Raw genomic sequence first — 10824 nt, forward strand, 5'->3', positions numbered from 1 at the left:
TTCAGGCTTCATGATTGTAGTCAAAGCTACACAAAGCCATTCACTCAAATTAAACTCTTAAAGGTTAAGTTCCCTTGCCTATAGAACAAAAAAATAAAATAAAGCCCACACTTGAAGATTCAATAAGCTAGCAAGTACATGTGGCACACTATGCTTAATAAGAGGGCACTCTTTCATGATTTCTTTCAAGAAGCTCACCTAAGGTCAACACCTTTTTTTTTACACCTTCTACAACCAACCAAATTTGGGGAGGAAGTTCTCATACAAAAAGATTTTCTGAAGATTGTCTTTCTAAGGCTTACAACAATTCTTCACATAATTAGAATTTTAAAAGTATTAATAGATAGATGGATATGAGAGAAACAGATAAATTATATTGCCTATGAAGTATACATTCATTCAACAAACATTTAAGAACACCAGACTTTGAATAAGGTAATAATTGCTTCTTTTGGGGGGCATATGACCACTGAGCCACATCCCTAGCCCTATTTTGTGTTTTATTTAGAGACAGGGCCTCACTGAGTTGCTTGGCACCATGCTTTTGCTAAGGCTGGCTTTGAACTTGAAATTCTCCTGCCTCAAACTCCCCGAGCTGCTGGAATTACAGGCATGTGCCACCGCTCCCAGTTTAATTGCTTCTTTCCAAAAGCACTTCTGGCTTGCATTTTTTTCACAAACATTCATTCATTTTTACTCAGTGAAGAGTCAAGAATTTGTATTTTCCTCTTATAGGAGGTAGTGACAATCAAAAAGAGAAACATGGTGGGTGTTATAAAACCACAGTCCTCAATATCAAATAAGCCTGAGTTTGAGGCCTAGGTCTAATACCAGTAGCATCTCCTTGAGAAAATTAAATTTTTGTATCCCATTCACCTTATCTGTGACATGGGAATAACATGCCAATCTAAATACACCAAACTAAGTAGTACCTAATAAGGTACTCATTATATATGCTGTCTCTAACATTCAGTGTAACTTTCTCAGTGAGTGATTATCAGGATCATTAGAATTTTTAATTATTTTTCAAGGTCATATAGCTGAAATAACAGAATGGGGATTAACCTTTTGCTTGCTGACTTCTAATATTTTCTGCTAACAGTTTTCAAACATTTCAAAGCACCAAAATCTCTCCTTAAAGAAGCAATCACATAATATGGCACATCAGCATGTAACAAAGGAGAACTGCCCTTATTAGAATTGGGAGAGGGGGACCTAAAAAGCCTTCTGTCCACTCTTCTTGGCCACAGATAAATGTGGCTCACATACCCCACTCCATTTACTACCAAGTCAGATGCTTGCAATTATCATTGCCTGCGATTCCCCAGGAACTAGAGCTCAACAAGTTAAGAGGACAGCTGGGCAACAGTGCTTCCATGTGCCCTGTTGTTGGTGCCATATGTTCCCTCTCCTGTTTGTCTTCTCTTGTTCCTTATTTCCCAGCAACCTATTGGGGCATTGACCAGCCACCTTCTCCTGATTCACAAACCCATTGACTTTATCAGTTCCAGACTCTTTTCTAGGACCTAGTTCACAGAGGGTCACCTGACCTCTCACCCACTGCTGCCCATAGACAAGGAAGTCTACCACTGCTTGCCCATGCCATGCAAAATGCTCCAGCCCCTTCTTTGTTCCCTCTTATCTTTCAAGAGAGAAAATTATGAATGCCATTGACAAAAATTCTAGATCATTTCTCATGTCACATTTTTTTCAGGGCTAGATCATTGTGGTTCAAAGGTCCAAACCCATCTGTGCCTTTATCTCCACCATATGGTTGGGAGTATACATAAGCCAACAGTATCATGTTTACACATATGTGCCTCAGTACAGAACTGAGCTGGTCAGAGGCTCAAGTTCAAGGTTTTAAATTTTAAAGCCCAACTGAATCTTTATTCTTGTCAGCACTTTTCTCAGAACTTTGTATTGAAGGTTATTGAGTGCTCACAGGTCTAATTAGATTCCCATTTATCTTCCATTCCCTAACTATTTCCATCCAAAGATCAATAAGAAAGAGAATTTACTGATGAAGTAGATGTCTGTGATCATTCCCTGGAGAACTAGGACCTGGAAGATAGGCCTATGCTCCTCCAGGTCCTGAGCTCAGAATTCTTTCCCTGCCTTTTCTCTATGAGATCCTACTGGCCCTCAAGGCTTGCCACAAATCCCTTCTCTACCTGAAGGTTTCCATGATCCCTGTTGGCATGAGTTGTCACTTCTGGAACACATAGCATTTACTTTTTCAATCAGTTGTGTCACTTATTTCATTCTGCCTCATGTTCCAAGAAGTTGTTTATAACAGATCAGACTTTCCCATGAGACTAGGAAAAACTCGAAAGCTAGGAGCCTAGTTTATTGGTTTCTGACTCCCCACTACCCGCTTCACTCAGCCAGCCTCTATCATCATGCTTTGGAAATCATGGTGCATAATGTGTGTATTGGTCAGCTTGAAGTGTTCAAAGGTATTAGAAATTCTAGGAACACTGGACATTGTCTGGGCCTTCTAAAGAATGAATGGAAAACACTTTGCCAAGAGCAGGAAGAAACTCATCAAAGCAGCATCATCTTTGGCCTGCCTGGGGCTGCACTTGTTTTCCTGTTTTTCTCTCATTTTTAATTACGATCAAGCTGCCCCGTGAGTTTCCTTTTTCTCCTAACGGAACACACTGTTAGTGAGCTTTGGGTGTTGGTCCAAATATTGATTCAGGAAGTGCTGCTCAGCAATTCTGAGCTTTGGTTCCAGGCATGCTGAGGGATTCCAACACCCTAAGCCAATATTGAGACTTCATTAAAAGTTCTTGCTTCTCCCAGAAGGCCTGGTGAGGCATAGGGGAGAAAGCACAAGGTGCAGAGACTAAAGATGCCACTCAAGTTTTAGACTTGCCACTTGCTTTTTATTTGGCTTTATGCAAGTTGCTTAACCTCTTTGAACCTCAGCTTATTCATCTCTAAACTAGCATCAGTAAGGTTTGAGTTCATGTGAAAAAGTAAGTCTGAAAATATTTTTTGAGTCTGAATTTTTGGAAAGTTAAGGTGCTATCTCATCAGGCAATTCTGTCTGCTAGAGAAACAAATGTGTTTCTTCCAGAAAGAGGAACTGCCATAGCCCAGTTTGGGGTAAAGGATAAGTAAATACTACTAAAGGACATCTGGAAAGAAAAGGTCAGTTATTGTGTCCTCTAGGAACTCACCACAAGCAAGTGATCAGTGACTGGGAAGTGTGTCGTTTTGTAAATAGGTTGCTGCTCTCTTTCCACTCTTCTCCAAGATTCATTGTCAGGTTTGCTTTAAGAATAGAAACTCCAAGCAAAAAGGAGTCCTGCCTCTGGGCACCTCTGCAGAGACTGCCATGTTGCTGTTGGCTCCCCTGCCAAGGATATTCTGTCAAGTTCAATTATGGGAGCCCCAAACAATGAGCCTGTGTTACCATCCAGCATTTCTTCACTTGCCACATGCAAGCAGGGCAGCAGAGCCAGCAGCCAGCAGCTGTGTTTACAACTTCCCAGCATCCTTATTAATTAACGAATTCGTTCTGGGCGTATTGCTCATTCTGAGTAAGCTTTTGAGGGCACGGGATGACTACAGGTCATGCCGACAGGACAGGCAGGCAGCATCTGAGCACTGTTCTTGATTGGGGGGAGTCCAGGGCATGTCCTGGGAATGGGAGAAAGGGTGGCTGAGAGAATATAAAGCAAGCGGTATGCACAAGGGAAAACTATTGCCTTCTCCCACTCTGTAAGCCCTAATCAAGTTTAAAGAGACTCTCAGTTTTAGTGTTCATGACTTTGAAGACATTGGCTCCCAAATTACAAATGTGCAACACATTTCAGATCAAATGCCAAAGGGGCCCTGAAGATGTGATTTAAAATTATAACTACTTCCTCTGAAATGTCACTTATTCCATGAATTGTAAAGTGACCCAATAAACCTGATCAGAATGATGTAAAGAAGTAGCTACCAGATCCCATGGCGACTCCATTGGAGAAAAGAATGCTCTCTTATTTTCTAATAAGTCCTACTTCATAATAGCCTCCATTCTCGGAAAGCCCTAAAATGGGAAACAGGGGAATTGATCAGTATTTATGGTCTTATTCTCTGGAAACAAAACTGTCTGTTTGTGTAATGACAAATGGATTTTATCCTCAAACCAGGCTGTTCTGTGTGACTGGAGTCCAGCAAAAATAATGTAAGGGAAGAGAAGCATTATCAATATATTCATGAAGTCTTTTAAAGTTGCCATTATTTTAAAAGTATTTGTTTTTTTGTGTGTGTGTTTGTTTTAATAAGACTATTCCTGTCTTCTGAGTGTAATTGTTCTATCAAGAGAAATAACCTTCTGCAATATGGAATGTTTACTAAGCACAATAGAACCCAAAGTTTTGCTTTCTACTTTGATTCTATCACCAACCAGCTGTGTAACCTTGACTAATCCTTTTCTCCTCTAGTCCTCACTTTTCTCATCTGCAAAAGGGTAATAAGGATAACTGGCCTGGTTTTGGGGATGTTGATTTCACAGGGATGATGGATGGGAATTTTTGACTTAAAATATAAAAGATGAAGATGATAATGAAAATTATATTCTAGGGTAGAGTTTTAAAGCTTCTGTTACTGCTTTCCTTCTTATAAGACTCCTTCTTGATAATACACCTGTGGAACTCTTTGTTTCAAAACATATTTTTTAAAAGAACGTTTAATTTTGTCCCACTCTGTTTGGTAGATGGCAGCCAGTGTTTGAGAGTTTCATGGAAGTCTGATTTACAAAAGACAGAAAAGGAATACCAACCTTTAAAAAATGTTATTTAAAATAAGAAAAAGTAAAGAAAATGTTAGCCTAATAAAGGAATATGAATGAGCATTTTATGAAGTAGAGCAAATACCAAATAATAATAATTCAACGTGACACCAGATTGAGTGTCTGGAAAGAAAACTCGGGATCCAGTTCACACTTAAAGAGCACAGACACCCCTGAGGGATTATATTGACAGATTCCTAGCATAACTTAAACTTGACATTTAAGTGAGTGAAGTCACCATCTTCCTATGGAGCCACAGAATTTTACTAAATGGTATTTTCTTTATATCTGACAAAGAACAAAATACACTATTAAAAACCATTTATGAAAGGCATTTTGTCAAGTTAAAGAAGCCAGTCTCAAAAGACTACCCACTGTGTGCTTCTATTTATACGACATTATAAAAAACCTCAGTGACTGAGAATACATGGTGGTCAATAGGGGTAAGGATGGAGGAAGATGTGTCTATAGAGGGAGAGCAGGAGAGAGGAGTTTTGTTTTGCTTTGCTTTGTTTGTTTGTATACTTGTTTGAGTTATTGAGCTGTTCTGCATCTTGATTGTGATGTGGCTCCCCACATCTATACACATGTTAAAAATTATGGAACTGTACACACAGAACTGTACTAATGTCTCAGGTTTGGGTTATTATAAAAATGGTCATTCAGGAGGTCTGAGATGGGGCCTGAATGTCTGCGTCTCTGTAAACTTGTCCTTGCTTCTATAGCTACAGAGAACACGGAAGGATCTGTAAGCTTTGCAGAATTTCATTCATTTAGAGCAATTATGGTAAATATGTGGCATCATGCCAACTGCCTCTCTCCTGCGACCATAGCAGAGATCACTGATTGTTCAAACATGAGTTCCTCCTGAGCCCCAAAATGAAATGCTTCAGAGGGCCACTGTTGCTTGGCAGAAATGGTTATGTGACATGAAAACGTGAGCACTGCTGTTAGGCTCTTCATCAGCATTACAAAGAAATGCACTTAGAAAAAACACAGGCCTTGGAGTCCTGCTCTGTGTGTCCTAGAAAAATGGAACATAATTAATAACACATATATCTTACCTTCCAAAGATAAGTAAACTCGTCTTTCTGATTAGGCTGAAAATGACTTGAAGGCAGGGACATATGTCTACTTCCATTAGTAACTCTCTTCTTGCCACTTTGAGCCTCAGTTTCTTCATCTATAGATAAACATAATTGTACTCTCTCATGAGGTTGTTGTGAGAATTAATAAGATAATAAATATGGCGCACTTAGAATAGTGTCCTGTATAGAGTAAGACTCAGTATTTGGTTACTGTAATCATTATTTCCCCAATAATGACCAACATGGTCCCACCCGTAGTGGATGTACAAAGCATACTGCTATAGGAAGCCAAGACACAGAGTGGAACAAGCACGGAATTGGGAACCAAAAAATGTAGGTCACAGAGTCATTCCAGTCCCTCTACCTCTGAGTACTTTCATTTCTTCTTAGGTATAAGAAAAAACTAAATAATTTTGTGGTTAATTTCAGCTGAGACATTCTTAGATACAGACACCATGACATAAAACTACTGTGAAGCATCCCAAAATTTAAAAAAAAAATCTGCATAGAATCCTGAATTGAGGATAGAAATCTATAAAGAATCCAGTTAAGAGCAAAAGAAAAAGGACATTTCCGACATCCAATGAAAGTGAGAATTGAGCTTTCAACCACCATTTGAGTTACTGGTTTTCTGCCACTGGAGGGCGAACTGTGCTTGGTTGTAAAATCTTCTAGGTTTTAACTCTTGCTCAGTTTGAGTCAGTTGCTTTGGAATCAGAGAATCAGAGAAACCATCTCCTTCATTTGTCAGGGTTGATAGCTGAAGAGGCAGAGTCTAGAAAGAGAAAAGTCTACTTACGATATTTCTGTTCCTCCCTAGTATTAACCCCCGTCAGAAGCTCATGCCACATTCTCTCTTCACTCATTTTGAGTCCATCTCTTCTCCTCACTCCTGGTTTCTTCAAGTTCCCTTGTCCTTTTCACAAACCTCCAGCAGAAAGTAAAGACTGGTTCTTTTGAATGTGACCCTAGCATGCTAAATGGGCTTAGCTCATGGGCAGCCAACACCCATTTAGGGGACTCAGGTAGATTTGTTGAATTCTTGGTCTGGGATGTAGATGGTGCAAAAGATATAAGAAATGGTGTTTTCCAGTCAGACAGTTTTCAGCAAAACCCTAGTTGTCCTTAACTTGGAGAAAAGGGAGTGATCAGTGGAAATGAACCATCCTCTCTTCCTTTAAAGGGCTCCCAAACTAATTAGTATAACAAATATAGAATGAATGGGAGGGGATTCAGAGAATGAAACACTTTGAAGAAAAATATAGACTCATTCTCTCTTGCTACCTGTAATCAATTGCCTGAAGTTCTATTGTTTAACTAGGAAGGTTTTTCACAACATAGAAAGAATGAGTTTTGTAATCAATTATTCATATCTGCTATGAGCACACAATGGAGTAGGATATGTATATCTTTACCAACCCCAATTTCCACTCCACACCCTACATGTTTCTTTTTTTTTTCCATTTGGGAAAGCCAAGGCAGACATAAGGAAAGGAACCTAGTCAAGATCACCCACCTGAGAGATAAGAGGTGAGGGTTTTTTTGCACTTGTTTTACTTGTTTTTAGATGCTATAAAAATGGAATCATGCTGTTTGTACTCTTCTGAAATTTTATTTTTCACTAAAATTTTATTTCAAAACTTTTCAAAGTTTATTTACTTTATTACTATGCAGTAATCCATTGTGTGAATACACCACAATTTACGTATCCATTCTAGTGTTGGTAAATATATTTTAATCATTTCCCATTTTTAATTAAGAATAATTTTGCAACGAATTTTAATGTTTCAGTAAATACTAGAGCAGTGGTTCTCAACCCAGGGCAATTTTCCCACTTGGGAAACTTTTGACAATATCCAGACATGATTTGGGTCATCATCCTTAGGGCGCCACTGGAGAAGGGGAGCAAAGGGCTGTTACTGGCAAGGGGCTAGCAGGCAGTGTGCTGCCAGTCTACAATACACAGGAAGACCCTACATAGGCCAGAATTATCCAGCCAAACCGTCAAGAGTGCTGAGGTTATGAAACCATGCTCAAGAGCATAATCAGGTGAAATTGCTGAGTTATAAGCACATCCAGTTTCAAATTTATAAGATGGAGTCAAATTGCCAAGTTGATTGTACCAATTTCCACACTGCTCAGCATTTTGTCTCGTTTTTACATATTTTATCCACTTTTTAAATATCTTACCGGCTAATCCAACTGGAACAAAATGGGTAGACTATACTATTGACTACCAATGATACTGAACTACTGTCATATGAATGTTGGCCATCTGTGTTTCCTCTTTTGTGAATTGCCTGTTCATGTCATTCCCTTATTTTTTTTAACTCTTCACATCTGTAATTCCGTTAGTTTGTTGATGTAGTTCATATAAATTTTAGGGGTTACTTTTCTACTTTGTATATTAATCACAATTTCTTGTGTCATAAATATATTCTCCCTGATATTACTCTTATCTTTTTGAGGGTACCTTTTGAAGAAGAGATTGTTAATTTTAATAGTAATGTGATTCAATTTATCTCTTCATTTTAAGTACTTTGTGACTCTTGTTTAATAAACCCCTTCAGACCTTGAAATTACATGGATCTTCTTCCATATTTTATTCTTAAAGTTTTAAGGTTTTTGCCTTTCACGTTTAATGCTACCTGGAATTGATATAAACTATGGCCCGAGGTAGAATGGAATCTTTCAAAGCTGTCCTGAAACAACTTCTCAAGGCCAATTGAAAGCTCTTTCCCCTAGGACAGATAAGCCATGGGCTTTACTCAAGGACATCAGGGTAAAGAGAATCTGTGATCTCCTCTGCTGGCTCTGTCAGAGGGTTCACTAAATTGCAGATTGTAAGAAATGAAAACACTGACCCCAGATCATCTCTCCAACCTTCTATAACCACGTTAGTGCCTTGGCCCCTCTCTAGACCCTGCCAACTCAGGACCTCTCTCTCCAGTCTAGAAAATGAGCCCACAGGAAAGTACTAGAAACTTACCACTCCCAACCCAACAGCTCCCACTTTCTTAAAGGACTCCAGACAGAGAAGAAAGAATCATTTGTTAGTGGTAAAACTCCAGGCATGGATAAGGGGAGTTGAGAAGGACTGCCCAGACGTACTTCAGAAAGAACAGGAAGCAGCTGCCTATATGTAAGAAGGGAGGCCCAGCTCACTATAGGTCCTGTGGCTGTAAAGGAGAATGTGACAGCTCAGCCTGGTTCCATTCCACTGTCCCCTGTGGCTCCCGCAGCCCAGTTTTCAATAGCTGGCATGGTAGCCAGAACCAGTGGTGAATATAAGATCAATGGTGTGCTTTGCTGGTAGCACAGGCTCTAAGGAGCCAGTTGTATGCATCCCTTCCCTACTTCACAGCTTGAAATCAGCCATCATTCTATCATTTGCAGCACAGAATGGGCAAACATCACAAATGCAGCCTTATCCCTCCTCCCAGAGCCTGCTGTTAAACATTTACCAGCACACCACTGAAAACCCTCTAATCCTACCTATCCAGCACCTCCAATTGCCATGTTTGCTCAGATAATCTCTGTTCATGGGACTACCTCAAGTCCAAATGTGGTTTGTGTCTCCTTATTTAGCCTTAGATCCTTCAAGGCACAAACTGAAGTTATTTTCCCCCCTTGAATAGGTAGAATATAGCTCCCAAGCCTTATGTTTTCTTCTACTTACATAGAAGGAGTGGCCTTTCCATTGAATTCTGCCCTGGACCTTGCCTCCTTTATCTCTGGGACACCAAGACTAGTGTACCTAGGAGCTTGAAATAATTAACTCTGAAGAGGAAGTGATTATCTGAGGGGCTGTTATCCTCCTCCCAGAATAAATCTGAACTGTATTATAATAGGTGATATATGATATGTTTTTGCTTTTTCTTTTTTTTTTTTTTTGGTTGGTTGGTTGTTTTGTTCATGCTATGTTTTATGGTTGTTTGCTTATTTTTAAGGTAATTTATTCAAACATCTGTATTTTGGTGAAAAGAACATCTGAGACAGATGTGATTCTCATCCTTAACCACTAACTCATTCTGCAGTCTTGAAACCCCTTTCTGTCTGTCTCTCAATTTCCTTAATTATCAAGTGAGAAGTTAGTTTAAACCAATGGTTTTGCCCTGATTTTGGACAGTAAAACCCTTTTATAGAATGCCAACTTGTGCCCAATTCCAACAATTGAAAGAGAAAAATGGATAATGCTAGAGCTAAAGGAAAAGCTGAGCTAAGGGTTTGAAAAGGAAATCAAAAAAGTTTACTGAAAACACTGGGAATGTAACAAGATGTTTAAAAAATGTATTTTCCAGAATTCTTTCTAGCAATACAGCACGTTATTGAAAGGAACAGTATTCGTAATTATAAGGGAAGGAGGTGAGCTCTGGATTTCTCCAGTACACATTAACAGCCAACATTGCTAAACTACTTTCTAAGTTTGCATGAGGCCTATGACATAGAGTTTTCTTTGACTAAACCAGTTTGCAAGTGTGAGGCCAGAGCAGAATCACTCATGAAAACAGAGGAAAGGCTAAACATCGTGTCTAGGGCTTTCTTCCCCAAAGACAAGGTCCTCTCTCATCTCTGAATGATGAATGAAAATGTAAAAATATTTTATTTTTTCAAGAGATGTAACATTATGAGCCTATCTAAGATGTTCCAGACCTTGATCTGGTTGAATGGAGGCCATAAAGGTAGGTACTTTACCTCTTCAGTTCTCTGCTTCCCTGACCACCCTTGATATACTTCTTCTGATCCTTAGGGCTTCACACTACCCAGGTTGAAAAATACCAAGTTTCCCCAGATTCTCTATTGCAACTTCTTCTTAGCCTAAAACACCATAGTTTCTTTCTTGCCTGAACCACTATTGTAATGGCTTTGTAATGCATCTACCTGTTCAATCTTTGTGCCTTTCAGTCTATTCTCCACATTCTCCTCAGTCTGTCTCTTTGAATCTTG

At 39.2% G+C, this 10824-nt stretch overlaps 1 long non-coding RNA gene across 1 annotated transcript; it reads right to left on the reverse strand.

The window, feature by feature from the left end:
- Positions 1–2667: 2667 nt before the first annotated feature.
- On the reverse strand, positions 2668–9616 carry LOC124080453 (uncharacterized). Its single transcript, XR_006847727.2, has 3 exons — positions 9557–9616; positions 5854–5972; positions 2668–3651 (listed from the first exon to the last, which is right to left on the reverse strand). It is a non-coding gene; the product is annotated as an uncharacterized LOC124080453 (long non-coding RNA).
- Between the last annotated feature and the right edge of the window lie 1208 nt (positions 9617–10824).

Source organism: Marmota monax, unplaced genomic scaffold (assembly GCF_021218885.2).
Source record: "Marmota monax isolate L192 unplaced genomic scaffold, Marmota_monax_Labrador192_F-V1.1 WCK01_AAM20220418_F8-fsc00520, whole genome shotgun sequence".
NCBI classification, from domain to species: Eukaryota; Metazoa; Chordata; class Mammalia; order Rodentia; family Sciuridae; genus Marmota; species Marmota monax.